We start from the raw sequence: 20,901 nt of genomic DNA on the forward strand, positions 1-20,901 counted from the left end.
GATATGATCGAGGATGGCAAGCTTCCAATGCCACCATTTGTGAAGCAATTTGATGGGACCAACCCTCTTGGGTCTAACTGCACTAAACACGATGAAGAATCATTCCTGGACTTTTCTCATCTCCTCGATTCTCGTGATGACAAAGAAATCAAAGCACCGAAGGAGGACGATGTCCAAAGTGGAATGCTCATGCTTTCCAAGATAGAGGGAGCCCTTGATACTCTAAACTCTCAGCTTTCCAAGATGGGGAATCAATTTGCTGAAATGGATAAGAAGCTTGAGACCCAATCTTTCAAGATGAAGAGTGTCCAGACAAACCCCCAACCTCATGGTCTCGAGGAGAAAGCAAAAAGTGAACGATCTATTCCTAGTTCTTCTCATCCAGGAGTCAAAATCAAAGGCAACCTCATAGAGCCTTCATCAAAGAAATTAAACAACTCTCCCAGGTCATTCACAAATCTAGGAATACCTTATGCCCAAGCCTTGAACAAATTATCCTCTCTAGGTCTTCTTCAACCAATAGGACCTACACCAGATCCAGAAAAGAAATCTAATTTGTGGGATGGCAATTCATATTGTCAATACCATAGGGGTAGCGGGCATGATACCAAAGATTGTATTAAGCTCAAGTATGTCATACAAGATAGGATTGAGGATGGTAGGATTTCTGTCTCACTCCTAAAATGTTTGGGTACAGAAATTAAGCGATCTTATAGGGAGTTCAAAATCACAGATGATCAAAAAGATGAAAGACACACCAATCATTTGGTGAAAAGAAGAAAAATAGATTCACAAATACCCGATCAGTCGAAGGAGGCAACATTAGTTGAGGACGTTATTGACTGTCTACACCCAGTTTACACCTCTCATTTGAAAGGTGGCATCAAAACCGTCGAAAACTTATCGGCAGAGATTGTTCGTATCAATGAAGTCATCCAAGGAGGTTCACCGCCCACATATACACCCAACAATCAAGCAATCTACATTACCAACGTAAAGGTTATAGAACCTTCACTAGAAAGAGGAACTCGGCATTCAAGGTCATACTCCAATTTAGGCATGCCTTATACGGTAGCCTTTAAAAGACTCTTTGCCAAAGGACTGATCCAACCCCAGACCCTAAATACGAGAGGAGAGGTCACTTCTGAGACGGTTCTCAATATTGCTTATTCCATAGGGGTAATGGACACGACACTGAAGAATGCTCCAAACTCAAATTTACCATCCACTATATGCTCGATCACGACAAGATATCTTTATTGACCCTCGATCCGTTAAGAGAACAGAATGACCCTCATGGGTGTCTTACTCTTCAAAGATAGGAAGGTCTCTTGGGCCTTTACCCTTCTAGTATTCCCAATGATAAGGACGAGTGTTCAAATGGATGAATGCTCAAAGCCGGACGTCGAAGCCAGTTGCTGGAAGAGAAAATGTTCAAGCATGGGCCGATGATTACGAGTCTATATCTAAGATCGAGTCAAAGTCCAGGTCCGAGTCCGAGTCTTAGGCTTTCTTTCCCCAATTGTTCTAGTATCTTTCTTCGTGTCCATTTTCATTCCTAGTGACAACCTGGGGGCTGTTCCACGAGTCACATGTCTTCTCGAGTTTATGTTAAATACATTTATTATCCATTTCAATAAAAATACAATTTTCACTCCACATATTCTATCCTATCTCTTCCTTTACCATTTCCTGTGACAACAAGAATTGATTTGAGGCATTTTTTAAAACGAACAACAACCACACGTTCCAAGTCGATGTGAGTGCACTTAAATGATGTTCCATTCCAAGTTGTAGAGCACCTGAAACTCCGTGTTCTTTTCCTTACCTATTCCATGTCTGACAATAGAAACCTTGCTATAACCCTAGTTTAGCACGAGCATATCTTAAGAGATTCTAGGACGAATCCAAACCATCTCCCTTGTTAACAATCTATGACGGAAGACAAGCCCATTCCCCACAATAAACAACCCGTTTTACTAAAGACCAACCCGTTTCACACAAAAGGTTCTAGTCTAACCCAAGTCCATCCAAGGAGCCATGATCAAAGACAAAGACTCAATCCAGAGAAATGACCAAGATCAATATCCAAGGCCACAGTTATGCCCGTAATCCAAGATCAAAGAGTCAAAAGAAGAAGGCTCAGTCAATGTCAATATCCAAAGTCAATGTTATCCTCAAAACCCGAATCAAAAATCTGAGCAAGAAGCAAAGATATGTTCTAGACCAAGAATCTAAGTCTGAATCAAGAACAAGCCTGAAATCAAATACTGAACGGAATATTGCTGAAGTCTATATAGAATCAAGACACCAATGAAGATGGTCAGCTAGCACCCTCACTTAGCCTATCACACATCACACACCTTAAGTCCTTCTCGAGACCGTTACAAGGAGATGGTTAGGAATTTTGAGAATCCTCTCAAGCTCGTCAAGTATACCCATCCTTTAGGGCCAAGACATGAAAACTTGAACCCTCGTCATTTCAACCTACCTTTATGTGCTCAGGCTATATCAAGCCAAGAGACTCCATTTCCAAGCCATATTACAAGCCATAATCCCTTCGAGCCTTAACTCCACAAAATCAAGCTCCAGAGATTTGTTCATCAAAGCCTCTTATATCCGAGCTCCACATTCCAAATATCCAATCCAGTTTCACCTTGACCCAGACACTGAGTCTTCAAGTACTTTGCTACCCAGAACGGGACATACCCCAATTCATCCTTAGGGTCCACTTTTAGGTGCGCTCACACGACAAGGAAATTTTTACAAAATAAGTTATACCTCATTGGTCTATGATCAGAGGGAGTTATCTCAAATCAATTCTTCGACTCACCAAAGGAATATTACCCTTGTGACCCATGCACTTTAAGGCCCTGACAACATAAGCTTAGGCACACACCTGAACTACGAGCATGGTTTGATTTCACCTCTTCGGGTGGATACGTAGGCAGTCCTTTCTTACACAAGAAGGATACAACCACAACACCCAAATAAAATTAACCATCAGAACTACGATCTGGTTTGATTTCACTTCACGTGAATACGTAGGCAGTCCTCAAGGACACAACCATCCCCACTTTCAACTTTCAACCTCAATTAACAACTTTCAACCACCTCAATTATCAACCATCCCAGTTTTCAACCTTCCAACCTCAATTAACATCCCTTCCAAAATCTCCATTTATACCTCCTTACTGGGGGCTCCTTCTTGTCGCCCAGTCTCTTTTTTACCAAATTCCAGAGTCATCTCCTCATCCTGGGGGCTTCTCTTCCGAGATGCCACCCTTCCTTTATTCCTCTCTTATTTAAGTCTAGTTAGCTAGTACTCGGTCCAGACAATGGCAAGGTTCTTAGATCGATTCTCCAAGTTATCATGCCTCGAGAGGAGTCTCTTCTACAGCAAACGATGAAGATATCCAAATAGACAGCTGATCCATGGCTCATGCCCTGCCTTTATATGCCATCATCATTCTTGCGATTCTTCTACCTTTGGAACTGATACGCATTGGTACCCACACTTGGCTAGGGGTTGCGCATACTTAGGCGAAGTCTGTCAAATTCATCCATGTGTCGCGTCAAATCTAAGTTGGTGTCGCGTCAGTCCAAGTTAAGTCTATATTTCACGTCCTAATATGTCTGTCCTATGTCTAAAGCCCATTTGAATATGCATAACGCATTACAAACGACAAACTTCTTTAAGCAAGTTTTAAATAACTTCTATAAAAGAAACAACTTTTGCAAAACCTATGTGTTTCCTCATTTGAGGTCCATGTGACAATTGCTTACATGCGCATGTGTTACGTTTGTTTTTCTATTATATTGCATTCTTGTGTGGCTACTAACCATGCAGGTAAGTACCGGAAGCAGTACTTTATCAAGACTTCGCTTGCAACAACGAGAGAATACTCTCTGACAGGTGTTTTGACACACCTCAATTATGTTCCCCAAGCGAGAGTTCTGGACGACAATTGTCCCTCTCAAGACGTGGAGATCAGTCCCGATTATGTTCCCCAGCGAGAGTTCCGGACAGCTAATCGTCCCTCTCAACACGTGGAGTTCATCATCAATCTCAGGTTTTGCCGAAGTTTGTTTGAAGACCGACCCAAGCAAATTTCCCCCAGCAGTTTCTACCGACGTCCGGCTACCCTCGATATTATTGTTTCCTCACAGAGTTCGGCAAAGGTGTCGTTCTCCAGAAGTTTCCAAACCAGCACTCATTCCTTAGGTTCGTAAACCCAAAGTTAGGATTCTTACCCCCCTAGATTCTTAGATCCCAAAATGGCTTCTTTTAGGTTCATAAGCCTTTAAGCTCCCACACCAACGTCCTTAGGTTCATAAACCCATAAATCCTTTTGGAGTTCCCATACCTCAGAAAGCTTAAACGCACGCGTTTAAAACAAGAATTAGTAACCCAGTAGTTCCTAAACTTAACCCTAGGATCCCATTCCTCTTAGGTTCATAAGCCTTTAAGTTCCCATACCAGCCGTCCTTTTAGGTTCGTACACCCAGATTCATTCGCCTAGCTCTTTAGGTTCCCAAACTCCCTAGAGTTCATACACTTCCCCATTTAGGATCATAATCCTTTAGGATCACCTTTTCTTAGAGTTCCTACACCTAAACCTTGGTTACCCCTTATGTTGAACTTATATTTGGCCTCCTTCCCGTCGATGTTTTCCTTTAGGGTCCCACACCCTTGGCACAACCATTACATATCCTTTAGGTCCTAGCCTTAGCTCCTACGCTTACCCTTAGCTCCTACGCAACTTCGGAAACGTCTCGAGGAAGAAGTCTCAGGTATGGTTTCTTCTTATGGCTGGCGAGCCTCCTTACGTAGTCTAATGGACTTTAAACGACCCTCCCCGATAGTCGGCAGACTCTAAAATGTGCCCGACGACAGGTCCTTGGCTCAGACCCTTTGAGCCGCCTCGCGTCGCCATAGTCGTCAGGTTGTAATCTTCGATTGACCTGATGGCTATACTTTTACTTTCGCCTTATCTAAGCCTCAGTCAAAGTGGGGGCTCTGTAGATACCTCATTTCTGCACCTCCCGCAAGCCACCCGGTGATGATTGGGCCGCATGTTTGGTACACGGAACGATTTATGACAATTCATAAGTTTATCATTAAGTGACAGCTCAAACACTTGTGTCAACCCCTTGGTCGTCATCTACGCACGATTACGGTCGTTTTGACAGTAATTAGAGTACATTTGGAGTCCGGGTCAAAAATCGTCTTCATTTCCTAAAACCGTCAAATCCCGAGTCAAATCAATGTGCTTGTCTACCTAAGGTTAGGATGTCGTAAATCTCGTTGGTATATCTCATTTTGAGTCTCATGTCACTTCTTTAGGCTAAACTTAAAGTTTACATTACAAAATGTGCATTTCATTTAGCTAAAATGACAACCCGACCTTTAGGCCCGTTTTACGAGGTGATAACTAGTTTTTTTGGGTCAGGCCTATTTCACAGAAAGTTTTAGATCTCTTTTTTTAGCTTTCCAACGCCACCGAAATCACCTTATTCCGAGTCTTGTAGAGAAAGTTATGCTTAAAATACGACAGGCTGTCAAACGCGCTTTTTCTTACTGGAGGAAATCATTTGGGGAAAGGACGCAGCAAGTGCTGCGCCTCTTCCAAGGGACGTAGCACCTGCTGCGCCTTTTCTCCAGGCTTTCTTTTTGTCCAAGTTTTCGTGTTTAACCTAAGTCGGTTGTTTCCGGATCTTTCTCTCCTTTCCTAAACCCTAATTTCGTGATTAGTATAAATAGGAACCTTCGTTCCTTATATTTCTCACGCGAGTGTCCGCCCTTCTCTTCTCCCTTTGCATTCTAAGACCACGCTGTTTATTTTTGGCGTCTACGTGATTGAACATTCGACCACTCAAGCTCGGATCTTTCTGAGTACCGGTCTCGTTTTGCATGACCGACCAATTTGACCAACTCCACATCAATCAACTTAATCAATCTTGTTTAATTTCCTCTTAGAGGGCACTTTCGTCATACATTCGTGTCGAGCATCACTAAACGTTAACTTAGTCAATCTCGTTTCGTCAAACATGTAAGTCTGAGGGTGTAAATCCCTTCTTTTATTATTGTACTTTATTTTTGTAATCATTATTGTAAGGTTTACGTCGAAAACACATTCAAAACCGATTTATAAAACCTTATTTCAAACCTTTTTTACGGATTAACAGGAGACAAACGTCGAGAAAGGACGCATCAACTACTGCGCCTCTTCGAAGGGACGCAGCATCTGATGCGCCTCTTCCTGAGGTTGCCGCAGTTTTTGCTTCCTTTCTTCTTCCTTCGTCCTCTGTTAGTTTCGTCTGTTGTTTTTGTTTCGTCTTTGTTTGTTCTTATAATTCTAACATGATAATTTTAACATATAATTCGTTAATAATTTAGCATATTTTAATTTCCGACTTAAATCCCTTATAATTCATATTTGCGGGTTTTCGTCGGTAAAATCAATTCGGGTTTTAGAGGTTCGATTCATCGATATTGAGTCTCTGGAATTCATCATTGATATATTTACATCTGTTATTCATCATCATTGATGCGTGTATTTTATATAAGGTTGTTACCTCATTTTTACACGCATTTCTGTACTATTTACGTGGCATCTAGCTACAAATACCCCTGATTAGTCTACTTTGGTTCGTTTTGTGTAAATTGCAGGTATGGACCGAAAAGAAGATAAATCAAGCCTAAACTCGTCCCAATTGCATACATTTATGGAGAACCAGGAATCGGAGCTTGGAATCTGTCACTTTGAAGACGCGTGAGCTGGTTTCGGAAGGTGTCTTAGTGCCTAATCGTGCTGAAATAGCTCGATCGACTACTTTTCCAGTCGATCGAATGCTTTACATGAAGAAGATTACACGATCGAGTAGTTATAGTACTCGATCGAGAAGGCAATACAAGGAGTTACTCGATTGAGTGGTTTATTTCCACTCGATCGAAGGGTTTGTCGCTTAGTTGCTCGATCGAGTGGTTTATTTCCACTCGATCGAGTGGTTTAGCCTGTTATAGAGTTTTTCCGCCTAATTTCGTATGGGATTTTGTAATTAAGCTTTGGATTAGGTTTAAGGGGGAGATTTTCGTATGCTACTAAAGAGAGTAGACTGCGTAACTCTTCCTCATTCACTTCTACTTTATCTTTTTCTACTGCTTCTTCATTTTACTCTTCTTCAATCCTTTGCTACTCGGATTCGGATTTATAATCGGTATTATTTCTCCTTTTATTTCTTAATCGCAATTATCATTTTGTTTCTACCTTTCCCTCATTGCTTTCATTTTTTGTCTTATTTGTTCCTTTTGTTTTTATTATCATTATGTTTAATTCTATTTATCTATATGTTATTGCTATTGATTCGATAGTAATGTGTAGCTAATTCCTCCTTGCTAAGACTAGAGAATCCATGATTATGAAGGGAGAGTGATTGAATTATTAGGTTAATTCTTGTATAGTCTTTGTTGTTAATCACTGCACTTAAATGTATCTGTCTAATTGAGTCGACGCAATTAGGCATTTAAACCATAGTAAACCTTAACCTGGACCGGAAGGTTGGAAAGGGTGAGACTTGTAGCGAACATTAGAGCACTGTAGTGAGGGCGGAAGCTAAGCTATTTGTGCTTTAGGGTGAATTGAGACCGGAAGGAGATATTCACTACCCCTTAGACCATACTTGCATTGACCTGAGACCTAGATCACTTGACTGAATGATCATGGTGAACCGACTGTCTTAGCTGCTTTTCCTTTATCTGCTTAATCTTTATTCTTCTTCCTTTTTCTCTTTCTCATTCTCATTAGTTTAGAACAACCCAATTAAAACCCCCCAATTTGGTTACCGTGACGAACTTAGACAAAGCTGACATTTTCCCATCTCCCTGTGGAGATCGACCCGACTTCCCTAGCTATATTAGTTAGAGCCAGTTGGTTATTTTTGATAGGTATACGATTGCCCTGTCAAATTTTGGCACCGTTGCCGAGGAGGTGGCGCAATTTTGTTGCTTTATTTAAGTTTGTCCCTCGTCTCAAGGAATTTATTCCTTGAGACTGATCTCATTTTTGCAAAGTTTTTTATTAGTTTTGCAGGTTATTTGTTCTATAAGAGAACATCGTCGCACCTGCTTTGCTCTATAAATTCTATTTGCCAGAATGCCGAATATAGCCAGCCATTCAGAGCCTAATGTGGATTCCCTTCCAAAAGGTTTCTTACTACCCACTACTGAGTCGGGAACTTTTGGAATCCACCCATCCTACATACATCTGGTCGAGGGAAATCTCTTTATGGGGGTACCTGAAGAAGATCCATGCAGGCATTTAGAGCTATTTACGGAGTATTGTTCTACCATTCCTCTTACTGCTGGGGTGACACAGGACAAAGTGAAGGGAGTTCTTTTTCCCTTTTCTTTAGCTGATGATGCCCGGGAATGGTTGAGGGATCTAGATAGGGAGGCAGCCGGTGTAACCGACTGGAGTTCTCTTGCTTTAGCCTTTTACAGGCGATATTTCCCACCGCAGCGCACTAATACCTTGAGAGCTCAGATTACTTCTTTTGAGCAACTGCCTACTGAAAACTTGGATGGGGCGTGGGCGAGGTTCAAGAAGCTCGTCCGTTCTGTGCCTCACCATGGCTTCAAGCGTTGGTTCCTTTGTACCCAGTTCTACAACGGGTTATATCGAAACCAGAGAGCTATCCTTGATAGTGTAGCTAAGGGTAGATTCACTAAAAACGTGGAAGATGATCAAGGGAGGCGTCTTATTGAAGAGATGGCCATTCATGTTGCCGAATATGGAAATCCCCGAGGAAGTGGGCAAGTTAACGAGTTGGTAGCAGCTGAAGTGGGAAGTCCTAGCAAAAGTCTAGGTAATGTGGGGATTACGGAGGTTATGGGTGAAAGTGCACAGGTTTGTGCAATTACTGAGCATGTGGAGATATGCGGTAGATGTGGGATAGAGGGGCATGACCCTATTGATTGTCTGGCGAGCATAGAGCGCGTCCTTGCTTATCAGAAATACAAGCAAGGAGTCCCTTTTTCCCAATTATATGAAGAAATGAAAAATGTTTCTACTCCTTCTACGAACGGGGAAATTGCCGAATTGATTTCCTTGATGATGAACTTAACACAACAGTTTGGGGAGAATTACAATAGGAATGAAACTGTTATTGTGGAGTTAAGAGAACAAGTCGCGCAATTGACACTCGCGAAAGACCAAGCTAACCATCCACCGACATGCGACCCAGTTAATGCAACGAATCTCCGAAGTGGCCTTACTCATGAGGGGCCAAAAACACCAGAAGACGGGGTTGTGATAGCTGATAATACCCTGGAAGATGATTTGGATGAGTTTCTGGACGATATCCTTGCTGCGTGCTGTCCAGACACTCGATCGAGTGAAATATCTACTCGATCGAGTGAAATAATCCATCCAACCACTCGATCGAGTGATAACTGTGGTCGATCGAGTAGTGCCCGATTTATAGATGATCGATCGAGTGATATTCTTACTCGATCGAGTGAAATAGTTTAAGAAATCACTCGATCGAGTGAACAAGATGGTCGATCGAGTAAGTCTGAATTAGAAGAGATCGATCGAGTGGTTCAAACAGCTCGATCGAGTAAATTCCAAGATAAAACCACTCGATCGAGTACCCAAGTCAGCGGAGACCCTATTTTGATATCTAATTCCGCTACCGTGTCATGTTCTCCTGCGGTGGAGACGTCACGCACTGATAAAGGTAAAGAGAAAGTCACGGGTCCACTCATTGCTACCAGAGTACCCTTTCCAAGACGTCTGAAGGACACGAAAGTTGAGCGGCAGTACGGTAAGTTTGTGGACGTTGTCAAGAAACTCCATGTAACTGTCCCTTTTACCGAGCTAAATTCATGAAAGATATTGTGACGCGTAAGAGAGAGCTAAGTGAATTTGAGACCGTTTCATTTATGGAAGAGTCTAGTAATTTACTTTTAAATAAGGCTCCACCTAAAATGAAAGACCCGGGTAGCTTTTTTATTACCTGTGTTATAGGCAATGTAGTTATTGATAAGGCTCTTTGTGATTTAGGAGCCAGCGTCAGTGTCGTGCCCCTATCTATCTGCAAGAAATTGAATATGGGTCATCTTAAATTGAGTAATATTACCCTACAGATGGCTGATAGATCTGTTAGGAGACCCTTGGGTGTTTTAGAGGACGTGCCTGTGAAAATAGGCAAGTTCTTTATACCAGTAGACTTCATTGTTTTAGACATAGCTGAGGACACCCGGACCCCAATTATATTAGGAAGACCGTTCCTTTGTACATCTGGGGCCATTATTGATGTCAAACAAGGGCGTTTGACTCTTGCAGTAGGGGATGACGCGATCACTTTTAGCCTGCCTAGTACTTTGGCTCGGCCAATGATAGAGGACACAAGTTATTCTGTTGATATTATTGACGAGTCTATTTATGACTTCGGTCGGTTCTTTTATGAAGGACCCCTTTGGAAGCTCTTATGCTTTTGGATGAGTGTGCGGATAACCCGGATGATGATGACGCTGTGTTGGATTTGCTTATAGATGATTTAGTTGAGCGTGAACTCAACGACGCTGATGGAGAGAAAGTGGAACAGATGATCAGTACCCTTTGCTCCATTGAGGTAAAGGTGCCTGAGTGTAAGCCTCTTCCCTCTCATCTAAAATATGTTTTCTTAGATGATCGGCGATATCCGGTCATCGTTAGTGCTAAACTTGATAATGATGGTGACTTCCTTGTTTTTGTGCTTAAGAAAAACATGAAAGCTTTGGGTTATTCTTTGGACGACATCAAGGGGATTAGTCCCGATATTTGTATGCACAGGATAGAGCTGGAGGAAGATCACAAACCTTGCAGACAGGGTCAGCGCCTACTGAACCAGAAGATGCAAGATGTTGTGATGGCTGAGGTAATGAAGCTGCTGGACGCATGTATTATCTATTCTATTGGTCATTCTAAGTGGGTGAGTCCAGTGCAGGTAGTCCCTAAGAAAGGAGGGACTACCGTGGTTAGGAATGACAAGAATGAGTTAATACCCACTCGAGTATTGACTGGTTGGCGGATGTGTATAGATTACATACAGTTGAACGCCGCCACCAAGAAAGATCACTTTCCCTGATACCGTCGTTTTGTATCAAAGTTAAATTTATAAACCAAACTAAAACTATAGCTAGTGATAGTAAGGGTCGAACCACAGAGAGACAAGATCAATTCTATTTGCTATTTTTAATCTATTGAAGTAACAATTGTTGGGGGGGTTTTGGTTGGTTGATTCTAAACTAATTACTGAAATTTAAATGAAGTTTAAATTAGATATTAAAAAGCAGCTAGGAACTTCGGTTCACCATGGCTTAAGGGTCAGTCAAGTAAAGTCAAGGTTTGTCCAATACCATCTCAGGATGTCAAATAGGTCCTCTAAGTCCCTATTCGAATTAAGCCTCTCGGTCTTCTTTCACCCTAGAATGAAACTAAATTTCTTTCGCTCCACTAGTCTTTCCAATTACTTGTAAGAAATCTAACTCCGCTAATCTCTCAATCTAGCAAAGGGGTAAAATCTCACAAAAGTAAATAAGACCGGTACGGGTTCAACCTAAACTTAATAATAGCAACTCATGACGCCATGGATTCCCTAATTCCTAGCATAGGAATTTAGCTACGCATGATTAAGAATATGACGATTGCAAAATTAAAGATATGGAATAAAATTGACATGATTGAATTAGAATTAAAACTAAGGGACTAAAACTAAATTGCTTAAATATAAATTGGTAGAAACTAGAAATAAATAAACAAGAATAAGAGAAGATTGAAATTGAATTAAAGCTTACTAAAGAATTCGATGAACAAAACAATTGATTGAAATCTGTAGCATCCACTTTTCATTCCCCAAAAACTAGGTCTAAAACTTCAGTTGGTGAATGATAAAAAAAAAAGCATCCCCTCCCTTGTTTGTTTCGTCCAACTGACAAAACTCTACCCAAAAGATAAATTTCAAGTGGGCTTTTACAAAAGACAATCGTAAAAAAAAAATGCAGCTTCGAGATCCAGTCGATCGACCAGGCGAAGCAGTCGATCGACCGCCTAGTACAGTGCTGGCAACACTGCTTCCTCTGCTGAACTCCATGGTCGATAGACTAGGGCCACTGGTCGATAAACCAGTGGCGCTGTAGCAGATTCCAACCCTCCAACTTCATGCACGTATTCCGAGACGATCAAGTTCTGAGCTTCTAACTTCATAGTTTCCATAAAATGCCCCCGGGAACAGATAAAGGCTTGATTTAGCTTACTTCTGATCATTCCTACAATAATAACATAGGAAATACAAAGTAAACCGTTTCGGGAGAAATAATAGCTTAAAGCTAACAATTACGCATAGAAATACGTGCCAAAACCGCTAAAAAGTGTATAGAATATGCACATATCAAATCTCCCCAAACCAAACCTTGCTTGTCCCCAAGCAAGCACTAAGACTCAATCTAAACACCTAATGGAACGGATTTCTTTCTCAAAACAAGAACGTATTATCATGCCCAACCAATTTAGTGCAACAAATAATATCAAAGCATTTTATCAAGCGCAAACGAGTTGAACATGTTCAAGAATTTACCAAACTTTCGACCTTGCAAGACTCGTGTATATCGGACTCTCACGGGTCGCTCATTCACTCAATTTTAAGAATAGGATGAGGATTTAATTGTGCAATATAGAAGAATGAACGAAACAAGTCTCTCACCTAACTACGACCCATAAAAACATGCCTGCAATCTAACATGAATAAAATCTCTACAACCGTACATATGCATTCCAACCATTTAATGACCATGACACATGCCGAGGCGATTTGGGATTGTGAGGCTACGGGTAAGAAGGGGCAAAAATAAATTTGGATAAGAGGAGATAAAGCCGAGCAAGCAACTTCTAAACACCAAATTTCTGAACATTTCCCAACTTCGTACTCGAGAGAAAATCAAACGGTGCTACTAAAAGCATAAATCTCACAATCTCCCAAAATAATAATAATTCCTCAAATAATATAAATAGCAACATGGGAATAAAAATCACCATCCAAAATTTTTTCTAATCATGTGATTTTTCTTTTCTTTCTTTTTCTTTTTTTTTTCTTTTCTGCCTCTTTTTTTTTTCAAAACCTGATCTGGCAGTCGATCGACCAGGTTATGCAGTCGATCGACCACCCCTTTTTGACCTGAACCTCTCTGCTCAGTTCAGTTTCTTCTCTTTTTTTTTCTTCCTATTCAAAGTTTCCCTCATTTCCCAACATATCACCAAAGCGATGCATTTTTACACGAGATAATAAAAACCAAATCGCAAAATAATATTCCCGAATAACTACCCTTACTAGCTCGGCTAGGGTGGCTAAATTTGGAATGTAGTTTATGGGACAAAAAGGCAAATTTGGCTTTTGTGGTGTTTATGGGCAAAATGAAATAAAGGGAACCTCTTCCACATGTGTCAGCAAACTGGAAAACCGAATGCACACAGCAGGTATTAAGCAGATAAAATTCATGTTTATGCAAATTTATGTGACATGCCTTACGAGGAGTAACTACTCTCATTCCTACATGAAACTGGTCATAAATGACACCAGTTTAAATAAGCTCTAACCTTAGAAATTTTAAGTAGTTTGCCAATATTGAGTCAAGTCTATTCGTTTAGTAAAATTCCTCTAAAAACTCGTAGACTATGCAAGTGACATACTCAACGACATTAAAAGTGCAAGGAAGGGCAATGAGACAATACGTAAAGCAATTTTATCATTGAAATCCATCCATTCCGACTCGACCTACATGCTAACATAAACGTGATATTTTTGTTTTTTTGTTTTTTTTTTCTTTTTTTTTTAGAGAAAAGAAAATGCAAATGCATGCGGAAATGCAATAGACATGACCTAAAAATGCGAGTAAAACAATGCAAATGTGACAAGCATATGCATATACCCTCCCCAAACTAAAACGCGCAATGCCCTCATTGCGCTCATCAACTAAACAGCAGCATCCAAAAACAGGGAGGTATAAACATCTACAGATCAAATGGAAACTAATGAAAAAGAAACGGAAACTCACTAAATACGGCCTCCCCAAACCAGCCATCAAAAAGGGGAGGCAGACAGCTGCTACTGGTCCTCCTCTGGCTCATACTCGGAACCGCTCGCCTCATCTGACCCTGAGTCGTCCTCCTCAGCAGCAGGAGCAGTAGTGGTGGGAGTAGACGTCGTAGCAGGCGGATGATATCCGCCCTCCGAGGGAACAAAGAAAGACGGGTGGGTCCAGGGACCCCGTGGGAGCATCACTGTCCGAGCAAACTCCTCATAAACCGGGTACATGGCAAGAGCCATGTCCATCCTATGCTGATCAAAACTCATGCATAAGTCACCCAACACACGTGAAACCGCCCTTTGGTCCATGACCGCAGGGATAACAATAGGTGCAGGGGGGTCGAAAAGTAGCCGGGAAACCCGGCCCAGGAGTAGGAGTGGAGGAGGTAGGAACCCGGGAAGAAAAGGTACGAGCTCCTCTCGAGGTGGAAGCATGAGAGGAGCCTGCCCTAATAGGGAGCCTATAGCTAGGCAAGGGCGGTCGAGTCGCCCCCTCAACAGTAGTAAAGGGTAAAATAGGAGGAAGGTCAACGATAGGAATGGGGTCGGATATGAAAGAATCGATCTTCCACCGACCCCGAATATCGATCCACTTCACGGACTTGGGGTAGTCAAGGTCCATGAAGCGTGCAATAGGGTCGAGAGGAGCTTCCTCTCGATGAAAAACAGGAACAAGACGGTGGGCTATACGAGTCACGAGCCCACCACAGACTATAGTAGTCAGAGAGGTGCCCTCACTTATAGTGTTAAAGTGAGAGGCAGTCAAATAAGCAATGTTATAAATGCGGGCTACCCGACTCTCGATGTTCAGGTAACCTGCCAGAATAGACAATTCAATTGCATTTACGTTATTTGACTCTTTCCGGCCAAAGATGGTATTGCCCATCAGCCGGAAGAAGTAATGAAAGGGGGGGTAAATGGACGGAAGTGCCCTTCCTCTTAGGGTCGTCCAGGTCGGATATGCACGACCACATAACCCTATGCACATCAGACGACTCCGAGGTGTTACCCTCGAAACAAAGACCCAAATAACCAGCAAACTCAGCTAATGTCAAAGAGTAAGTGACATTAAACAGCCTAAAAGATACACAGGAGCTATTTTTATTAGTTTCAAAAAAAGCTTGGTCGAAAACAAAGGAAGAGAAAAACTCAAGAGTCAAAGTATGGTATGTGAACTTAGCCATGTCCACCAACCCTGACATCCCTGTCCCATTTAGCAGGGAAACATCGGAGTCGAGACAACCTAGCTTTTCTAAAGTCGGTTTATGCAGGAAACGGGTTGTTTGAACTTTCGTTTTTTCGACCAAAGTACGAAATTTAGCTCTCTGTGAAGAGGAGGAGAAAATCACCTGCCGATAGCCAGGTAGACTATCCGTAGTTAACTCGACCATGGGCGGCGTAATCCGCGACCGCTTTGATGCTCCCTGACTGCTTGTCTGCCCACGGATGATTGCCTTCTTCCCTTTCGCCATTCCTCTGCTCACAAAAAATAACAAACTCAACAACTAGCTTCCCAAAATCTTGAATAATGAAAATTAACAAACCCTAAATTAAAATCAAAAATCAATCATCAAACTAGGGTTTAGAAAAATTTGGGGAAAACGAAATTAGACTCCTCCTAGTCATTGAGATGGCTCGAAAATCAAAGGAAAATGATAGCAAATGCAATTAAAGCACAAATTCGACAAAAAATTAGCCCCAAATCGATTTTTTCGAAACAATGTGAGGTTGCTCGAATTTGGGCATAAATATTCAGCAAAAATCGAATTTAAAGGGCTAGATGATTAGAAACATACCTTTGATGAAACCTTGGAGATTTTGAGCAAGAAAATCGAAATTAAAGGGGAGATTTGACAAGAAAAATCGCAATGAGGAAGAACTAGGGTTTTTTCTCTTCTTTTTTTTTTTTTGTTCAAACGTATTATGAATGAATGAATGAAAATAGGAAATAAGACTTCCCTATTTGCTGGCCTCTGATACGTGTTGTGGTCGATCGACTAACAGACCCAGTCGATCGACCAGTCTTCCTCTTAAATAGTTTCTGATTGTTGGCGAGTTTTTCTCTTCAGTCAATCGACTGACACACATGGTCGATCGACTGAAGGTACTGGCAGTTAAGCTCAATTACGTCAAAACTTTCTTTTCAATTTTAATTTCCCGTCTTTCTCTCATAGACATCCAGCAAATCATCCTACGTGCTTTGCATAAAATAATTACCTGCAAACACTCATAAAGGCGCACGTCTTCCCATAGCAGTAATCGCTAACTAAAATAAAATAAATCTAAAGCTCCTAATGAGATGTAAGCTAAATAAACGGTAAAGTTCCTAATTACACAAGAAAATTACAAGCCGGGTTCCCTCCCGGTTAGCGCTGGTTTAAGAGGTCCCGCACGACCTTCTTACATCAATTTGCAGCTTCTAAAAGTGGGTCAAAGTATAGTACTTCGACCTGCCCAACAAATTCGTCTGCACCGTGATAGTGTTTCACGTATTGACCATTCACTTTGAATCGGTCTCCAGATGAGGTCTCCAATTCAACTGATCCGAATTTTGTAACTGCTGTGACCGTATAAGGGCCACTCCACCTGGATTTCAGCTTACCAGAAAATAAACGGATACGAGCATTAAAAAGGAGTACCTTATCACCGACGTTGAACTCGCGCTTGATGATTCTCTTGTCGTGCAAGCGCTTCGTCTTCTCCTTGTAGATCCTAGCATTATCATAGGCCAGCAGCCTAAATTCCTCTAACTCATTCAACTGCGTCATACGTTTCTCACGAGAGAGGTTATGATCTAAATTCAAATCACAAATTGCCCACCAAGATTTACGTTCTAATTCAACAGGCAAATGACATGTTTTACCATAAATCAATCGGAATGGTGACATCCCAATTGGCGTTTTAAACGCGGTCCTATAAGCCCACAAGACATCATCCAACTTAAGACTCCAATCTTTCCGTGATTTAGAAACAACTTTAGCTAACATTTCTTTCAATTCTCGGTTAGAAATCTCAACTTGATCACTAGTTTGGGGATGATACCCCAAACCTCTACGATGTTGAACACCGAATTTAGTCAACATAGCACAAAGTTGTTTTTCTTTAAAATGCATGCCTCCGTCGCTATTGACAACCCTAGGGACACCAAAACGAGGGAAGATTATCTTTTTAAACAGCTTAATCACGGCTTTTGCATCGCAATGAGGGGTAGCAACAGCTTCTACCCATTTGGACACATAATCTACGGCTACGAGGATATATTTATTACCTTGACTGCTCGGAAAGGGTCCTTGATAGTCAATGCCCCAGACATCGAAAATCTCAACCTCTAGAATACCTACCTGTGGCATCTCATGTCTCTTTGAAATATTCCCCGATCTTTGACAAGCATCGCACTCAGCAACAAAATTCCGACTATCTGCATGCAAAGTTGGCCAATAGAAACCAGATTGGAGTACCTTAGCCACAGTCCCGGGACGGACCATGGTGACCATCATAGGCAGAAGAGTGGCAAGCTTCTAGGATATCCTTGACCTCCCATTGAGGCACACATCTCCGGATAAGACCGTCTGCACATTCCTTGAAGACAAATGGATCATCCCAAAAGTATTGTCTAGCATCATAAGCGAACCGCTTCTTCTGCTGCCATGAAAGCTTGGGTGGTATTTTACCTGTCACTGCAAAATTAGCATAATCAGCAAACCACGGAGGTGGATAAGACCCCGAATTAGTAATAGCTAACAGACTCTCATCAGGAAAAGAATCATTAATGGGTAACGGATCTTCCCTTTCTGTCAGTTGCAGACGAGATAAATGGTCAGCCACCACATTCTCTGCACCTTTCTTATCTTTAATCTCCAAATCAAACTCCTGCAAAAGGAGTATCCACCTCAAAAGCCTCGGCTTCGCATCCTTCTTAAGAAAGAGAGTCTTCAGCGCTGCATGGTCAGTATAAACAATAACCTTAGAACCCGACAAACAAGACCAAAATTTATCTAAGGCAAAAACTACAGCTAGAAACTCCTTCTCAGTTGTATAATAATTAACTTGAGCCTCATCCAGAGTTCGGCTCGCATAATATATGGCATTCAAAACTTTATTTTTCCGCTGTCCTAAGACTGCACCAATCGCATAATCGCTAGCATCACACATAATCTCGAATGGGAGGTCCCAATCAGGCGGCTGAATGATTGGCGCAGAAACTAAAGCCTCCTTTAACCTGTTAAAAGCTAAAAGGCACTCATCAGTAAACTCAAAAACAGCATCTTTAAGAAGCAATTGTGTAAGTGGTTTAGCAATTTTCGAAAAATCCTTAATGAACCGCCGATAAAAACCAGCATGGCCAAAGAAACTCCTCACTCCTTTAACATTCATAGGAGGAGGAAGTTGCTCAATCACTTGCACTTTTTCTTTATCAACGTGTATGCCCTTATCAGAAATCAAATGTCCCAACACAACTCCCTCATTGACCATGAACTGACATTTTTCCCAGTTTAAAACAAGATTAACATCAATACAACACTGCATGACTTTATCAAGGTTAGCTAAACAATGATCAAAGTCATTACCATAAACTGAGAAGTCATCCATAAATACCTCCATAATATTCTCTATATAATCAGAAAAAATCCCCATCATGCACCTCTGAAAGGTAGCTGGGGCGTTACACAATCCGAAAGGCATTCTACGGTATGCAAAAACACCCTGTGGACGGGTAAATGTGGTCTTACTCGATCATCCAGGATGAATAAGGATCTGAAAGAACCCTGAATATCCGTCTAGGAAACAGAAAAATTTATTAGAGGCTAGTCTTTCGGTCATCCGGTCAACAAAAGGGAGGGGGAAATGGTCTTTTTCGTGGCGGCATTTAATCGTCGTAGTCAATGCACATCCGCCAACCTGTTACAACTCGAGTTGGGATTAATTCATTTTTCTCATTTTGTACCACAGTGGTCCCTCCTTTCTTCGGGACTACCTGAACTGGGCTAACCCACTTGGAGTTGCCAACTGTATAAATAATACCTGCATCTAGTAGTTTCATCACCTCAGCCATGACAACCTCCTGCATCTTCGGATTCGATTTGCGCCGACCCCGTCTCGTAAGGCTTGTGACCCTCCTCCTCCTCATTCTGTGCATACAAATGTCGGGATCGATGCCCTTAATATCATCCAAAGAATAACCTAAAGCTTTCCTGTTTTTCTTAAGTACACACATCAAAGCAGAAAGCTGGTTATCGTCAAGCTTAGCACTAACAATAGCTGGGTATTGCTCCGTATCATCTAAAAAGACATACTTAAGATTTGGAGGAAGTGGCTTACGCTCTGGCACCTTTACCTCAACAGCATAGGCAGAATCAGCTTCAATGGTATAGCAAGTGTTTACCAAATTCGCGTTGGCTAGGCTTATGATCATCTCATCTTCTTCCTCTGTGAGCTCTTGGCCTTCAATTACTGCTTCCAAAACATCTAGCTCATCAACATTCTTCGCTGGATTAACTGCACACTCATCTAAACGGGTTAAATCAGCTAAAGGATCCTTGGCTAAGGATTCCCTCTAGTTACAATTAACAGCCATGTCAACAATATTAATGGAATAACACATATCATCATCAGCAGGTTCAGTCGCAGTGCGAGCAAGACTGAACTCAATTGTGTCATCCCCTACCTCCAAGGTCAAGACTCCGCGTTTGACATCTATCACGGCCCCAGCCGTATGTAAAAATGGTCTACCTAAGATAATAGGTATCTGACTATCCTCAGCAATGTCTAAAACGACGAAATCGACAGGAATAAAGAACTTACCCACTCGAACGGGTACATCTTCTAAAATACCTAAGGGTCTCTGAATCGATCTATCTGCCATCTGAAGGGTCATATTGGTCACCTTAAGTTTACCTATATTCAACTTTTCACACACAGAGAATGGCATAACACTGACACTGGCCCCTAGATCACAAAGAGCTTTCCCAAATTCATGGTTACCTATAGTACATGGAATCGAAAAACTACCCGGGTCTTTTAATTTAGGTGGTATGTTGCTTCGTGAAAGAACATTACACTCCTCCGTGAAAGCAATAGTACCAACATCATTAAAATTCTTCTTACGAGTCAAAATATCCTTCATAAACTTAGTGTAAGAAGGTACCTGGGTAATTAAGTCAGTGAAAGGAATGGTTACCTCAAGATTCTTGACGATCTCCAAAAACTTACCGAACTTACGCTCCAACTTTGTATTCTTTAAACGCTCCGGATACGGGACTGCAACACTTGTCGTAGGGTCGATAATTTTCGTCTTCTGAATGTTTAAGATCTCCGTCAAATCGTCACTAGCTGAGGTATTTTGCAATTCAATTGACGAATTTTCATTCAGCATTGGCGACCCAGTCGATCGACCAAGTGCACTGGGTTCAAATAGTTCCTGGTCATAAACTTTTTCGTCAGAGATTCTGGTCGATCGACCGATGTTGTTGGTCGATCGACCACTGGCACTGGCAGTAGAGTTCGTTTTCGCACTAGAATTTAAATCTGACTTTTCATCATTTTCCGAGTCTTTTCTTGGCTTATCAGGCCCGTCATATGAGAGACCACTGCGGAGGTTAATTGCATTAAGTGTCTCGATAGGAACCTCACATTCGCTTGAAGAATTAGCGACTTGGTTAGCCGCTAAAATCTCCAACTGCTTCTCAAAATTCCTTGCAGATTCAATCCTAGCTTCTTCTATTTTCGTAACTTGAACCAAAAGAGCTCGGACTATTTCTCTCAATTTCGCGGTCT

Source organism: Silene latifolia, chromosome 6 (assembly GCF_048544455.1).
Source record: "Silene latifolia isolate original U9 population chromosome 6, ASM4854445v1, whole genome shotgun sequence".
Classification (NCBI taxonomy): Eukaryota; Viridiplantae; Streptophyta; class Magnoliopsida; order Caryophyllales; family Caryophyllaceae; genus Silene; species Silene latifolia.